At 44.7% G+C, this 14,817-nt stretch overlaps 2 protein-coding genes across 6 annotated transcripts in view; one reads left to right on the top strand and one right to left on the bottom strand.

The window, feature by feature from the left end:
• KIAA0319L (KIAA0319 like) overlaps window positions 1-12,170 on the bottom strand; it is a 141,831-nt gene extending 129,661 nt beyond the window's left edge. For 3 of the 4 annotated variants that reach the window (XM_068269103.1, XM_068269102.1, XM_068269105.1), the window contains exons 1-2: window positions 12,083-12,170; window positions 10,940-11,070 (exon numbers count right to left, since the gene is read on the bottom strand). The gene's annotated coding sequence lies outside the window, so the exon portion shown is untranslated. The remainder of the gene's footprint in view (window positions 1-10,939; window positions 11,071-12,082) is intronic. The other variant, XM_068269104.1, reaches the window with a different exon arrangement.
• Window positions 12,171-12,253: 83 nt separating this feature from the next.
• The window catches only part of NCDN (neurochondrin), a 39,277-nt gene continuing 36,713 nt past the window's right edge, over window positions 12,254-14,817 (top strand). The window contains exon 1 of one of the 2 annotated variants that reach the window (XM_068269098.1): window positions 12,254-12,460. The gene's annotated coding sequence lies outside the window, so the exon portion shown is untranslated. The remainder of the gene's footprint in view (window positions 12,461-14,817) is intronic. The other variant, XM_068269099.1, reaches the window with a different exon arrangement.

Below are 14,817 nucleotides of genomic sequence, written 5' to 3'. Positions count from 1 at the left end.
CAGCCCGTGGCAGGCAGGAGGTGCCCTCGGCGCCGCTCCGCAGGCTCCCGGTGGTCTCCGGTGGCCGACCCGACCTGGCCAGGCCGGCGGCCAGGTCGGGCCTCTTCTGCGCTCCATGGTGTGTTCCACGCCGGCGCGCTGACGTCATCGGACGTCCTCCGGGTTGTACTGCGCAGGCTCAGAACTACTGAGCCTGCGCAGTACAGCCCGGAGGACGTCCGATGACGTCAGCGCGCCGGCGTGGAACACACCATGGAGCGCAGAAGAGGCCCGACCTGGCCGCCGGCCTGGCCAGGTCGGGTCGGCCACCGGAGACCACCGGGAGCCTGCGGAGCGGCGCCGAGGGCACCTCCTGCCTGCCACGGGCTGGAGGAAGCCCCAGGTAAGTGGAAATGGATTTTTATTTTTTTTAGCTAGTCCCTGAACCTTCCCTTTAAGAGAATGCCAAGAGAGTGCAAAGCAGTAATCAAAGCAAAAAGGTGGCCACTTTGAAGAACCTAGAATATGACATATTTTCAGTCATTTCACACTTTTTGGTTATGTACTATACTTTCACATGTGTTAATTCATAGTTTGAATGCCTTCAGTGTAAATCTACAATGTTCATCGTCATGAAAATAAAGAAAACTCTGTGAATGGGAAGGTGTGTCCAAACTTTTGGTCTGTACTGTACACTGCAGCAAAATGATGGCTCTAAAGGTGGCCACTAACTGTCCAATTTCTAGCGAAAAATCGTTCCAGCGATCAGAAATTCTGATCGGATTGGTTGTAAATAACCTCCGTTGATGGACACAATCAATTATAAAACGAGTGAAAAAAACGTCGTCCAAATGAATTTTGGTCGAACCAAACTTTGGATTTTCTTGTTGGTTGTGATAGATAGGAAGCAAAGATTGGTTCGTTGATGGTGTAGTGAACAATGTATTACAATATTTCACTTCCAATCAGAATTTCTGATGGCTCAAACGATTTTTCGCTAGAAATTGGATCATTAGTGGCCACCTTTAAAAAGTCATGCTTAAATAATTATTAAACTTATTAATGTAAGTTACACATCATTTTTTTTGCATAGCTGCTCCCGAGGTTTTAAATTTAGGTTAGGTCACTTGCCCGGAGGTCTGCCTCACCGTGGCGCAAGTGTCTAGTATAATATACTTTGCATGCAAACCATGTTGGAAGCTAAAGTACCTCCTAGTTTAATAAATGTTAGTACTTGTCTTGGATGCAGGGCGTGCATTTTTCAGTCCGGCAGAGGTGGTGTATGCCTGTGCGATTAACCATTCAATTGCAACATGTGTTTAGGGATGCACAGCCTTCCCCCCCCCCCCCCCCCCACCTTTCCTTAACTTTGTAACTATGTAACTGTCAGGTTAGCTGCTCCCAGCCCCTCCTCCCGAGTTTCCTGTTTGCATGATAAGTAGTAGCAGATTTGCATATGATTTGCATCTGAATTGAATGCGAAGTGTGCAGAAAGTCTATATAGGTGCTACACACTGAGCTGGTGGTCATTTCAGATGCAGCCTTAGTGGTATGCGCTGGCATTCTCCTTGCTGCTCTACCAAATGTAAGTTACACATTTTTTTTGCATAGCTGCTCCCAAGGTTTTAAATTTAGGTTAGGTCACTTGCCCGGAGGTTTGCCTCACCGTGGCGCAAGTGTCTAGTATAATATACTTTGCATGCAAACCATGTTGGAAGCTAAAGTACCTCCTAGTTTAATAAATGTTAGCACTTGTCTTTTTCAGTCTGGCAGAGGCGGTGTATGCCTGTGCGATTAACCATTCAATTGCAACATGTGTTTAGGGATGTGCAGCCTTTCCCCCCCACCTTTCCTTAAATAATTATCACCCTGCTACCTGTGCCTCCTATGTGAAGAGTGAATGAACTTATAAATAAATCTACCAGTAAAGCTGGATCCCAAGAAAAGACACGTAATCGTGCACACACACAAGTCAAATTAATGAGAAATTTTATTATAGGAATGTATATGCCTCTACCAGCTACTATACAGCTTTTGCACAATACTTATTAGATACATAACTAGATCAACAGAAGGAATAGATAGGTAAACACCTCAGTATTTCTGGAAAGGAATTAAAAACCTTTACTAGTGTACAAAAAGATACACAACTAACTAGGAACTGCTTGAATTGTTACTGCAGGAGATATAAATATGACATTGGCCTCAATTCACTAAGATCACGCTGGAGATAATAAGGCAAGAGAAAACTTACCTCCACTAGTAAGAGAATTATCTTATCTCTTCATTCCTTACGTTACCTCTACTGTAGTTAATTTACCTCTTCTGTAGTTATTTTCACACGCAGTTAATGAACAGCCTGTCTTTAACTCTGGAGTTATTTTAAGGATTGAAGAGTTAACTTAAAGACAGAAGAGTTAACTTTAGGTTTGCCTGAGGTAAAATGTTTCCTGAATACTACATGCCTTATCACCATGGTAACAACTCTAGAAGAGTTATTAAAGACAGGAGATAAGCTTAGTGAATTGAGGCCAATGTTACCAAGAGATGGACTGCAGCCAGGAGGAAGACTGACTTCAGATCTTGTCACTTGGGCAGATGCTTGTCACATGACTGATATGTGAAGATAAAGTTCTGGGGAAGCTCCAAGTTACATAGGCCATTCCATGACTTACAACACTTTGCTCTGCAATCCTTCCCCACATTCAAATAGTTCCCTTGTGGAATCTTCGATCATACAGCTTTAATATGGACTTTGGTTGGCCAAAAGGTTATATATTAAATTTGGAACATGACTCACTGGTTGTCTGGGATGCTGACAAGGCAATTATCAGAGGCCAGAGTTCCCCTTCAAATAAAAAGGGTAAAAAGTTACATACTGGTCTTTCATATTTAGTGTTATAAAAAACAAAAGCAGGTCACATGTTTTATTAAAGAGACTGTAACAAAACTTTCAGCCTTATTTCTTCTATCCTATAAGTTCCTATACCTGTTCTAATGCGAGTGAGAATCTCAGGCCACATACACACATCAGACCATAGTCTTTGGAAAATGAAAGATCACAGACCAATTTTACCCCCTTCCATGTAGTATGAGTGCCATACCTACACAGTCTATTCTATGGAGCTGAACTCCCCATCAGACAGAAATCTTTGCAAGATGCTGCACACATGCAAAAGATCAGTATCTGCAAAAGATCTGTTCCTGAAAATTGCATTCATAATCTATGAGATCTGCAGATACTCATACACACCTTGTTTAACAGACATTCATCTGCAGATCAGATCCACCAGGATGGATTTTCAGATCTGCAGATGATTGTCTGATCTGCAGATGAATGTCAGTTAAACAAGGTGTGTATGATGATCTGCAGATCTCATAGATTATGAATGCAATTTGCAGGAACGGATCTTTGGCAGGAACAGATCTTTTGCAGATACTGATCTTTTGTGTCTGTACAGAATCTGTGTGTGCAGCATCTTGCAAAGATTTTTTTCTGATGGGGAGTTCAGCTCCATAGAAAAGACTGTGAAGGTATGGCTCTTATACTACATGGAAGGGTGTAAGATTGGTCTGTGATCTTTCATTTTCCAAAGACTATAGTCTGATGTGTGTATGAGCCTTCAGACTGGAGTGCAGATAATGCACTATGTAATAAAAGCTTGTAGTATACGGTAACATGAGCTATATATATATATATATATATATATATATATATATATATATATATATATATATATATATATATATATATATATATATATATATATATATATATATATATTTTATACATACACACAGGTCCTTCTCAAATAAGACTGCCGACCTGACTGCTGTCCAGAAGGCCATCATTAACACCCTAAAGCAAGAGGGTAAAACACAGAAGGAAATTTCTGAAAGAATAGGCTGTTCCCAGAGTGCTGTATCAAGGCACCTCAAGGCACCCTGCCTAAAACTGGCGATTAAAAGCCAGGATCGCAGCAGGGCGCAGCGGAAACGGCAGAAAGGGATCCAGGTTTTTTGCAGTGCAGTGGGATGTTCCTGCCCCATTCCATCGCAAAGCAAAAAACGACAATCATATGACCCTGCAGCAGAGTGCTCTGACAGGTCATATGCATAGGTATGCCCCGTTCAGTGAAACTAGTCACTGCAATTCCCGTCGGTCCCATGCATGCACGCCGCACCGTGTTCCAGTGATTACACTTACTGTGCTGCTCACAGACTTCCATTATCCCAAGCAGTGTGCGTTAAGAGTGGTGCTTGCAGGAACCGGCTGCAGCCTTTGTGTCAGATGGGATACTTCCAGCGCACCACAACAGACGCAATAGGTTTGAAAGTCCCAATAGACATGCATTGTTTTTGCGGCCCCTTGCAGTTAAATAGGGTAATGCAGCACAGGTTTAACCTGTAAGTGTAAAAGGGCCCTAAAGAGAACCTTAAGTGAGAGGAATACGGAGGCTGCCATCTTTATTATTGATTTATAAAGCTAATAAACAATGTCAGTTGCTTGACTATGATGATACTCTGCCTCACATATTGTAAGTCACTAGCCCTTAATGAGCATGCAGACCAGATGCGTTGATTCTGGTCTTACTCCATCTGACAGTTGGCTAATTAATCAGCTGTCAGGTATCAATAATTATTCTTCCCAATGTCACTATTCCCACACAAACTTCTGGTTCTGCTTAGGGGAGTGAACACCGAGTGTAGAACTAGTGGGAATAAAATAGAGAAGCTGTCACTTGTGCCCCATGTTAAAGTGGACCTGAACTTTTGCACAGGACACAAGGAAAATGAGAGAAATGCACCCGGTGTGTTTTTAGAGAGAAGAGTCTGTCTAATTCCCCCTCATCTGTAAGTAATCACAAGTGTAAGTTGTTCTCTCAGCTGTGTCCGCTCAGGAATTCAGCAGACTCAGCTAATATGAAAATGCAGAATGTTAACCCCTTGTCTGCTTCCATGAAAACCGAAGTAGACAACACTGCATATTTATTGCAAGATTTTTGTAAGCTGTAACAAATAAATGTTTTTCTTTAAATGTTATTATACTGTTGCTTATCTTTTAGAGCAGAGAGGACATTCTGAGTTCAGGTCCGCTTTAAGGTCTAGGCTCTGTACAATCAGGTGGAACAACAGGTGTCCCAACACATCATTGGCCACTTGCATGTTCTAGGTCAGCGACTCTCCAGGAAGGAAAGTAAAAACAAAGCTAAGTGCTCAATTTCAATTGCCTCTCGGAAAGCTCAGTCATTTCTTGGATAACATTGTGGGAATAATTATTGTACAGACACACCACTGCTTTCTGCCAAGAAGCCTGTTCAGTCTTATGCAGAGTGTTTGGGATGAGAGAGGTACCCCACTGCTGGAACTACACCTGAAGTACACAGGTTGGTTTTAGGCAGGGAAAACAAACACTTGACAAAAGTGTTTTCCCCAGGTATTCCAGAGTTTCAGCTGCTCTGTGCTTGCATTTTCCTGCACAAGATTTTCCACATTCGTTCGGGATTTTTCTGATGTGGAATATATTGTAACTGCCAAGATGCGCATCATGCGGGAAAAATAGCAGAAAGCTGCCATTGTAGCCGTTTGCACCAAAACATCCACAAATCAAATAAGTGGGCTCCCTACTTCAGCGATCCAACATGACAGACACACACAACATCATCAATGGTAACGGACATTTGTCCTTATATTAGATTTTTGAATAGTTCCTCTGGAAAATATTATTGCACATGACAATATTTAAACAAAAATCTACTGTGTGTTTGTAACTTAAAATGACAATCCACAAAAAAGCACATTTAGGCTGCTTACACACTAAGACGTTACAGGCACACGCTAGTGCGCCTGTAACGCTCCCCCAACGCACAGCAATGTAACACAAGTGGGCTGTTCACAAAGCCCACGTTGCATTACATGTAACGCTGCACGTTCTGCCGAAAGTGCAGCATGCTACGGCGTTAGAGCGGCTATAGCCGCGTTAGACTGTTTGCACATGCGCAGTGGGGGGTGAGAGGAGGCGGGGAGATGCTGCTACAGTAGCCGCGCACATGGCTACTTAATATTCACTGCACTGGCGGCCGCTGATTGGCCGGCGGGACCACGTGATGCGGAGTGTCTCGCTCAGCATCACGTGGTCCCGCCGGCCAATCAGCGCCACTCTGGGAGACCTTATACGGATAGAGCCGCCTAACACGGCTCACTCTACCGTCCTCTCCCACACCACCATGCGTTGCATTAGGTGCACGTTATGCGACCTTAACGTAGCACCTAACGCAACGTCTTGGTGTGCAAGTAGCCTTAGGCTACGTTCACAGCACAGTGGGGAGTTGTGGAGCTGCGTTATAAAGACTCTTATAATGCAGTTTACCGCACTGCAATGTTCCGCTTATGGGATGTTCACAGTGCGCCGTTAGCATCGAATTGTAACGTGTAGCGTTATGGTAAAGCACTGCTTCAGTGCGTTCTCTCTAAACGTACACGTTACCAGGTACAGGAAACCACACTTTTCATTGCCTGTATGCTTTACTGTACTTACTGTATGTGACATTAATACCTTTTTGTTTTGCGTTGCATTGTGATACTGCGGTGTGACTTTAACGTTGCATCACAATGCAATGTCCCACTGTGAACCTAGCCTCAAAGACAGCAGTAGAAGCTCTTTTTCCTCCTGACAGGTTCCCTTTAAAAGTGAGATCCTGGCCAAAGGGGGATGCTAGCTTATTTGTGTACAATCTGAGCTTTTCAAAAGCAAGTGGATTTTAGTATTTAACTTCACTGTGTGGAACACTAAGTTTCCACCTCCTCTTTTGTTTACTCACTCTTGTAAAAAGTGCTTTCATACGTGACACTACATAGAAGGTAGATGAGAGCATTTGCGAAACCAACTAACAAATCCATACATAAGAAAAAATCCTGAAGACAAAAAAACAATTCATCTGCCAGTTTTACAATACACAAAAGTAATCCTACAGCTGCATACTAAAGTAATGTGAAGTTGAAAAATAACTTAAAAAAAAAAAAAGAAATGTACTAAGTTAGGTACATTTATAATTTTTTGTTTTTACTTTTCAACACCTGAAACATCCTCAACCAAACACCAACACTTCTACACAGCCTTCACATTTATTCCAAAAGGGAGACTGTTTATTTTCCCCTCCAATAGGTAAAGAAGTGTCAGCTATTGCGATTTCTGCATTGCGATTGTTCTGTGTTTTAAAAAAAAAAAAAAACCCTGATAACATGTAGCACTTTTTTGCAGATTGCATACGAATCACACACAATTTTTAATGAGAACGCTTATGTACGTCATTTTTTCATGCATTTGTATGTAAATTATACCCAATGATGGGTTTCCTGTATCTGTAATAAAGGATGTAAAAAGGCATAATAGCACTTCAAAAATGCACAAAAAACCACAATTAAAATGAGTGCAAAATGTACATATAAAAACAAACGCGTAAACCCCCCTTACAAACACAAATGTGGAAAAATGCATGATTTTTCATAGATGAAATAAATCCTCCCTAAGGCCTTGTGCACACCAAAAACCGCTAGCAGATCCGCAAAATGCTAGCAGATTTTGAAACGCTTTTTCTTATTTTTCTGTAGCGTTTCACCTAGCATTTTGCGGTTTTGGGAAGCGTTTTTGGTGTAGTAGATTTCATGTATTGTTACAGTAAAGCTGTTACTGAACAGCTACTGTAACAAAAACGCCTGGCAAAGCGATCTGAAGTGCCGTTTTTCAGAGCGGATTGCGTTTTTCCTATACTTAACATTGAGGCAGAAACGCATCCGCAATCCAACATCTGCAGCAGCCCGGGAGTATGCGTTTCTGCAAAACGCCTCCCGCTCTGGTGTGCACCAGCCCATTGAAATACACTAGCGGATACGCACCCGCAAGCGGATCGCAAACCGTAGCCGAACCGCTCTGGTGTGCACTAGGCCTTAAGGCTCATACACACATCAGACTATGGTCTTTGGAAACTGAAAGATCACAGACCAATCTTACCACCCTTCATGTAGTATGAGAGCCATACCTTCACAGTCTTTTCTATGGAGCTGAACTCCCCATCAGAAAAAAATCTTTGCAAGATGCTGCACTCACAGATGCTGTACAGACACAAAAGATCAGTATCTGCAAAAGATCTGTTCCTGCCAAAAATACATTCCTGCAAATTGCAATGATAGTCTATGAGGTCTGCAAATCATCATACACACATGATTTAACTGACATTCATCTGCAGATCAAGCAATCATCCGCAGATCTGAAAATCCATCCTGGTGGATCTGATCTGCAGATGAATGTCAGTTAAATCATGTGTGTATGATGATCTGCAGATCTAATAGACTATCATTGCAATTTGCAGGAATGGATTCTTGGCAGGAACAGATCTTTTGCAGCTACAGATCTTTTGTGTCTGTACAGATCCGTGTGTGCAGCATCTTGCAAACATTTTTTTTCTGATGGGGAGTTCAGCTCCATAGAATAGACTGTGTAGGTATGGCTCTTATACTACATGAAGGGTGGTAAGATTGGTCTGTGATCTTTTATTTTCAAAAGACTATGGTCTGATGTGTGTATGTGGCCTTAGAGAGGTTGGATCCTCAGATTCATTCCAAATTAATATCTCCATGAAGTCTAAGGATTCTCCTAGGGACTGCTTTTAGAAAAGTGTGCAAAAGGAAAACAAAAATTGTGTTGTCATCCACAGCAGCCCAGGTGAACCCAGGTTTACATTTTCAAATCTGCATTGTAAAAACTAAAACTGAAATACAATTGGCTGTGAGGAGAAACAGCAAATCTTCTTTAGCACACAACAGACATGACCACAAAAAGCTGGTGTAAAAGGGAGTAGAGCACAAATGGTAGCCTCCACATGGTTTTAATTATATTCCTTTAGGTTAGGTTCACAGTGGTCAGTTGCATGGTGCACGCATTATAATGACTGTGAACTGAAATGGAGACTGGACATAGTATTTAACCTCCTTAGCGGTATGCCCGACACTGTGTCGGGCATACCGCTTCCTGGCCCCAGGAGTCCCCCACGCAGAATAAATGAGATCCTGCGACTGAAAACCCTTTAGCTAGCACCAGGCTAGCTAGTACAAGTGCCAGAAACTTAATACATCCCCCCCCCCCCCCGGATCCAGCGATCGCGCAGCCTCCCTGCTCAGCTTTGGTCTCTCTATGGGGAGGATTGGGTTTGCGCATGACGTCATGTGCGATCCTCCCCATAGTGAAGACTGAAGCTGTACGGGGAGGCTGCGCCGATCGCTGTATCCAGGCTGGGTAATGTATAAACGGGGGAGCGGCGGGGAGCCGGGCATTTGTACTAGCTAGCCTAGTGCCAGCTATAGGGTTTTCAGTGGTGGGAATTCTGGGGGGAGACTGGCAGGCACAAAATGGCAAAACCTCCTGAGCGGCGTAACGCTCAGGAGGTTAATACAAAACCTGTCTGCAACGAATTAGAATAACGTGATCAGTTACAACGCAGTACTGTGAACAGGTCCATAGAATTGTATGGGCAGTGAGTTGACATGCAGAATTATTCTGCAACTCAATTGAGCACTGATAACCAATAGCAATGTTTGAACAGAGGCACCAGTATAGGTTAAAACTATAAAAAAAAACAACAAACAATTAAAAAGGGAGGTAGTAGTGTAGTGGTGGACTTACCTCCCCAAAAGATTATTCAGTCAAAATATATAAGAAAAATCCCTTTATTGGTGGCTTCAAGTTTTGCAATACATTGTATATTACGTGCTTTACAACTAAAACTCAAAACTATTGCCAGGTTCAACAAATTTCAGCCAAAACTGTTCCTACTGGGTTCACAAATGTGGTAGGCTGGGTCATCTCATATGATTTTAAAGCTTAATGTAACATAAATGCACCCAACCACCACAATGTAGTTACCCCCCTTCTCCCAATGTTCGAGTACATTTAAAATCGGCGCCGGTAGACTTGGGAGCAGGATACATCCAGTACATGGCTGATCCTGCTTCTGCACAAGTCCGGGCCGTGTTAATTACTATTCCCCCTCCAGGCCGCCATGGATAGTGGGGGAATGAAATAATTCGGCTTCCAGCGGTTGCTGGAGGCCGAATTATTGTGTTTTTTAAGCAACCTCGGCTCTGTCCTCTGACGGCGCCGATGTTACTCACTGAGCGCCGCCATAGACTGATTCCCATTATAGTCTATGTCGGCGCTGGCTGCGCCCAAATCTAGCAGCGCCGAAAAGCACTGCTCTGCAATGTTCAGTCCATGCTGTTTTTTTCATATATCAACTGTACCCTTTATGTCTTTCCAATAGCAAGCACGGTCATAATGCCCCTCCTATAACAAATGTAGGCATAATGTTCTCCTCGTAAAACACCAAAATGCCCCCCACAACAAGCGCAGCTAGCATAAATGTCTTCCCAATACAAGTGCAGCAATCATAAAGCCCCACTCACATCATAACCATGACATGACTACTTGCTCTAGTGGTACCACCCAGCATCCAGTTTTAATGACAACTGCTTGCATAAATCGTTATTTGACTGGTATATGCCACGGACCAAAAGCAGCCAAAAGAACATGCTGGGAGTACTTAGCTTTACCTCAATTCCTTGCAGATGTGCCATTCTGCATTAGAAGACACGGCTGGAGGAGCAACCCGACATACGTAAAGATGAGCAGTTGAGAACACAGACCCAGGCAGCAAAGTGTGCCACCAAAACCAGTGGCATCCCAGCACATTGATAATGGTCAGTTTCAATAAACGGTTTTGGTTTTATTAGGGGGGTTATTCCCAGGACTTTTGAACGAAGTAACACATTAAATGTCAGATATGCACAGATAAACACTTGTCAATTATCTCACTAGGCACAGACAGTTCTGAATAAAGAAAACAACTCCACTATTGTTAGACCAAGAAACAACAACTAGTATTGTAAAGTGACAGCACACACTAACCAGATACATGTCAGCACAACTGTTCTTCCATCTGGACAGCTGGGGAGTGGTGGTGGAAGATGTTTCCAGTTGTGGTTCTGCCTTTCTCACTAGTAGATTAGTTCTGCAATCCCTGGGGGATATTTTCAATGCTGTGACAGAGGAGAAAAAATAAGTCACCTCCCCCATTTTGCATAAACAGCAACTGGGTGAAATCTTCTCATGCAAGCCCTTATGCAAAATGTGATACTAGAAATGTCAACAATACTACAAAGCCACACATCAATAGTCCTGCATGCATTGAAGATTCATCAAATAACCGTTCCAAATGTCCACAATTCCCACACTGTAGGAACCTTTCCAAGTTCCTGCATTCTGAAATTAAGTACACACAACCAATTTTGATTGAATATTGGACAATTCTACCACTTCCTTGTAACATGAGAGCTTACCTACACAATCTGTAAGCTCTCATGTTACACAACCTCCATGTAGTATGAGGACCACCAGATTTAGAATACTAATTCTAAATCTGGTGGTCCTCATACTACATGGAGGTGGTAAAATTGGTTAGTGATTGGCCAATCAAAATTGGATGTGTGTATGCACCCTCAATATGTCCAGAGAGTGTGTAGAGGCATAATTCCAAGTCTGGCCAGACACAGGGCAAAAGCCCAACATCTGCTACTCTCCATCCAGCTTATAGTAAACTCCAAGGCCTGTGTACATTGCAGCACTACCACTTGCAGCCTGTCGTGTACATAACAAGCCAGTTGCAGCCTCCAGCTCATCTGCCATATTTGATGTGTACACAACAGGTGCACAGCCAGTAATGATACACTGACTGACTGACACATACCTATCGGGACTCGCACGACACGAGGGTATAGCAAATATAAAGCACATGATAAACGTGCAGTGATCTCCCTGAATGCAAATTGGAATGACAGTGTGCTGAAGATTACCTCTCCTGATAACCTAGGATAAATATGCCCAGCCCGCATGTATATAAATGTGCTACATTGGGGCACTGTGCGTTTGTTTATCTATCAGCCTGCTCACGTTTCTAACTGTGTGTAATCTGCACAATTTAGAACACCTATGAGGAGCAATAAACACGTGCTGCACCTGCTGCAGGACTGTCATGTTTCCTCTCACACATACCTGAAGAGAAGCGCCCCTGAGCCGGGATAACATCCCCTCTGTACCTGTCGCTCTCCCCGCAGCAAACCTACACCCAAGGCCCCTCCCCCCTCCTCCATCACCTACTCCTACTCCTCCTCCTCCCGGAAGTGCTGGCCTGCCCGGATGCCAAAGTCCGCCTTCTCTGCATGGCTTCAGCTACCATGGTAACAGCTACGCCCCGGGTTTCTGGAAGGGTAGCTTGCTGATTGGCTGTGAGGCGGAAAGAGGAACTGGCGTGAAAGAGCGGAAAGCAAGCAAAGTAATGGTTCCCTTTCTCTGGCTGTCACGCTGTGTCCAGGCATCTGAGTAGTGGTGCGGGTAGTCAGAGCAAGCGTCTGAGGGGGACATCGCAAACAGGCAACTATGGCTTATTGCTGCTATTATTATGTCTCTTGTTCTCCACGTGAAACACCACCTGAGACTCATCTAGGGCTAGGCACTGTAACTAGAAAAATTCCCCTAGGGGGGTACTCGCCGAGTCGGGAGGGGGACGCCTCAGGATCCTAATGAAGTTTCCCCGTCCTCCTCTGTCCCACGGGGGTCTCGCTGTAGTCCTTTAACCACTTGCCGACCAGTGGATTTCGGTCTGATCTGTGCTGCGTAGGCTCTACAGCCCGCAGCACAGATCAGGTTTTAGCCAGGGCGATCAGACTTACCCCCTTTTTTCCCCACTAGGGGGATGTCCTGCTGGGGGGGGGTCTGATCGCCGCCGTCTCTCTGCACTTTGCGGGGGGGGGGCTCTTCAAAGCCCCCCTCCGCAGCGTTTTCGGTGCTCCGTCTCCCTCCCTCTCTGAGCTGCGCAGGACAGATTTCCGTCCTGCGCATTGTAGGATAGGCTTCAGCCTATCAAATGACGGCGATCCCCGGCCAATCAGAGGCCGGGGATCGCCGATCTGCCTTACGGCGCTGCTGCGCAGTAGCGCCGTATGATGTAAACAGCCAGGATTTCTTCCCCGCGTGTTTACATTTTGCCGGCGAGCCGCGATCGGCGGCTCTCCGGCTGTTCACGGAAGACAGCCTCCGTGAACTGACATGGAAAGGCCGCTCGAACGAGCGGCCGTTTCCATGGAAACCCGCAGACGACCAGTTTACGCCAATCGGCGTTAGCTGGTCGTCAAGAGGTTAAAGCCAGCCCGACAAATCAGCCTGTTCAATATTTACAGCTCCAGCGGGGGCGCTGTTTTGGCTTTCGGCTCTGAAGTAGACGGAAATACCCGATCTCAGTCTAGTCCGTTCTACTGCGCCTGCGCAGTAGAACGGACCCGACTGAGATCGGGCATTTCCACCTACTTCGGAGCGCAGCGCCACTACTGCTCTGGAGCCGGGAAGGTAAATATTTACATCGCCGACGTTCGAAGGGGCACAGTGGGACCCCCGTGGGACGCAGGAGGATCTGGAGGCTTCCCCCTCCCGAGGTGTGTACCCCCCAGGGGTTGTTTTTCTCAGTTCAGGTTTTCTTTAAGCCTCATATACACGGTACAATTTTCCATCAGACGATCTAATAGATAGATCTAATAAGAAATTGCATCGTGGGTAGAAGTCCAAATTGTTTCAGATCAATTTTGCAATAGATTTTGCTTTGATAAGTACCCAAAATCTATTGCAAAATCTAACGCAATCTGATTGGACCGGTTGGAAAGTATCTAATAGATCTGTCTTATAGATCTGATCTGACGGAAAATTGTACTGTGTAAATGAGGCTTAAAAGGCCACAATTTATTCGTTAGAGAAAATCTAGTTCGTTGTTTCAGATCAATTTTGCAATAGATTTTGCTTTGATAAGTACCCAAAATCTATTGCAAAATTTAACGCAATCCGATTGGACCGGTTGGAAAGTATCTAATAGATCTGTCTTATAGATCTGATCTGACGGAAAATTGTACTGTGTAAATGAGGCTTAAAAGGCCACAATTTATTCGTTAGAGAAAATCCAGTTCGTTAAAGGGACACTTAAGCCAGGAATAAAAAATCAGTTTTACAGTCCCGTGCCCTTGAATTAACTCACGGAGCCTCCGGTCCCCCCCCCTTCCTGCCAGCTAGTTTTGATTTCGCTGACAGGTATTCTGCGGGCTTTCTGTGCCCTGAGCAGGCCTCCCCACGCATATCCTTCATGTTCCCGTCCTCAATAGTGTCGTGCACATGCGCAGGACACTATTGCGGACGAGAACGCAAAGAAAAATATGCATGGCCAGGCCTGTTGGCCTGTCAATTAAAACTAAACTAAAACTATGCGGCGGGGGACCGGAGGCTCCGTGAGTGACTGCGAGGGCACGGGACAGCTGCAGGGGGCTGGTAGAAGCCCCAGGAAAGTAAAACTGATTTTTTTTTTTATTCCTGGCTGAAGTGTTCCCCAACCCTGTCCTCAAGGCCCACAAACAGTGCATGTTTTGTGGATATCCACAGAGGTAATTAATCAGTTCTGCTGAGATGCTAATTACCTCACCTGTGGATGTTTGTGGTTTTCTGCAAAACATGTACTGTTGGTGGGCCTTGAGGACAGGATTGGGGAACTGTGCTTTAACCTCCTGAGCGGTATGGACGAGCTCAGCTCGTCCATCACCGCCGGAGGCTGCCGCTCAGGCCCTGCTGGGCCGATTTTCTTCAAATAAAAAGCAGCACACGCAGCCGGCACTTTGCCAGCCGCGTGTGCTGCCTGATCGCCGCCACTCTACGGCGATCCGCCGCGAGCAGCGGCGAAAGAGGGTCCCCCCAGC

Source organism: Hyperolius riggenbachi, chromosome 2 (genome assembly GCF_040937935.1).
Source record: "Hyperolius riggenbachi isolate aHypRig1 chromosome 2, aHypRig1.pri, whole genome shotgun sequence".
Taxonomy (NCBI): domain Eukaryota; kingdom Metazoa; phylum Chordata; class Amphibia; order Anura; family Hyperoliidae; genus Hyperolius; species Hyperolius riggenbachi.
Note: the sequence above shows the minus strand (reverse complement) of the source record. Positions and strands in the feature narration are given on the sequence as shown.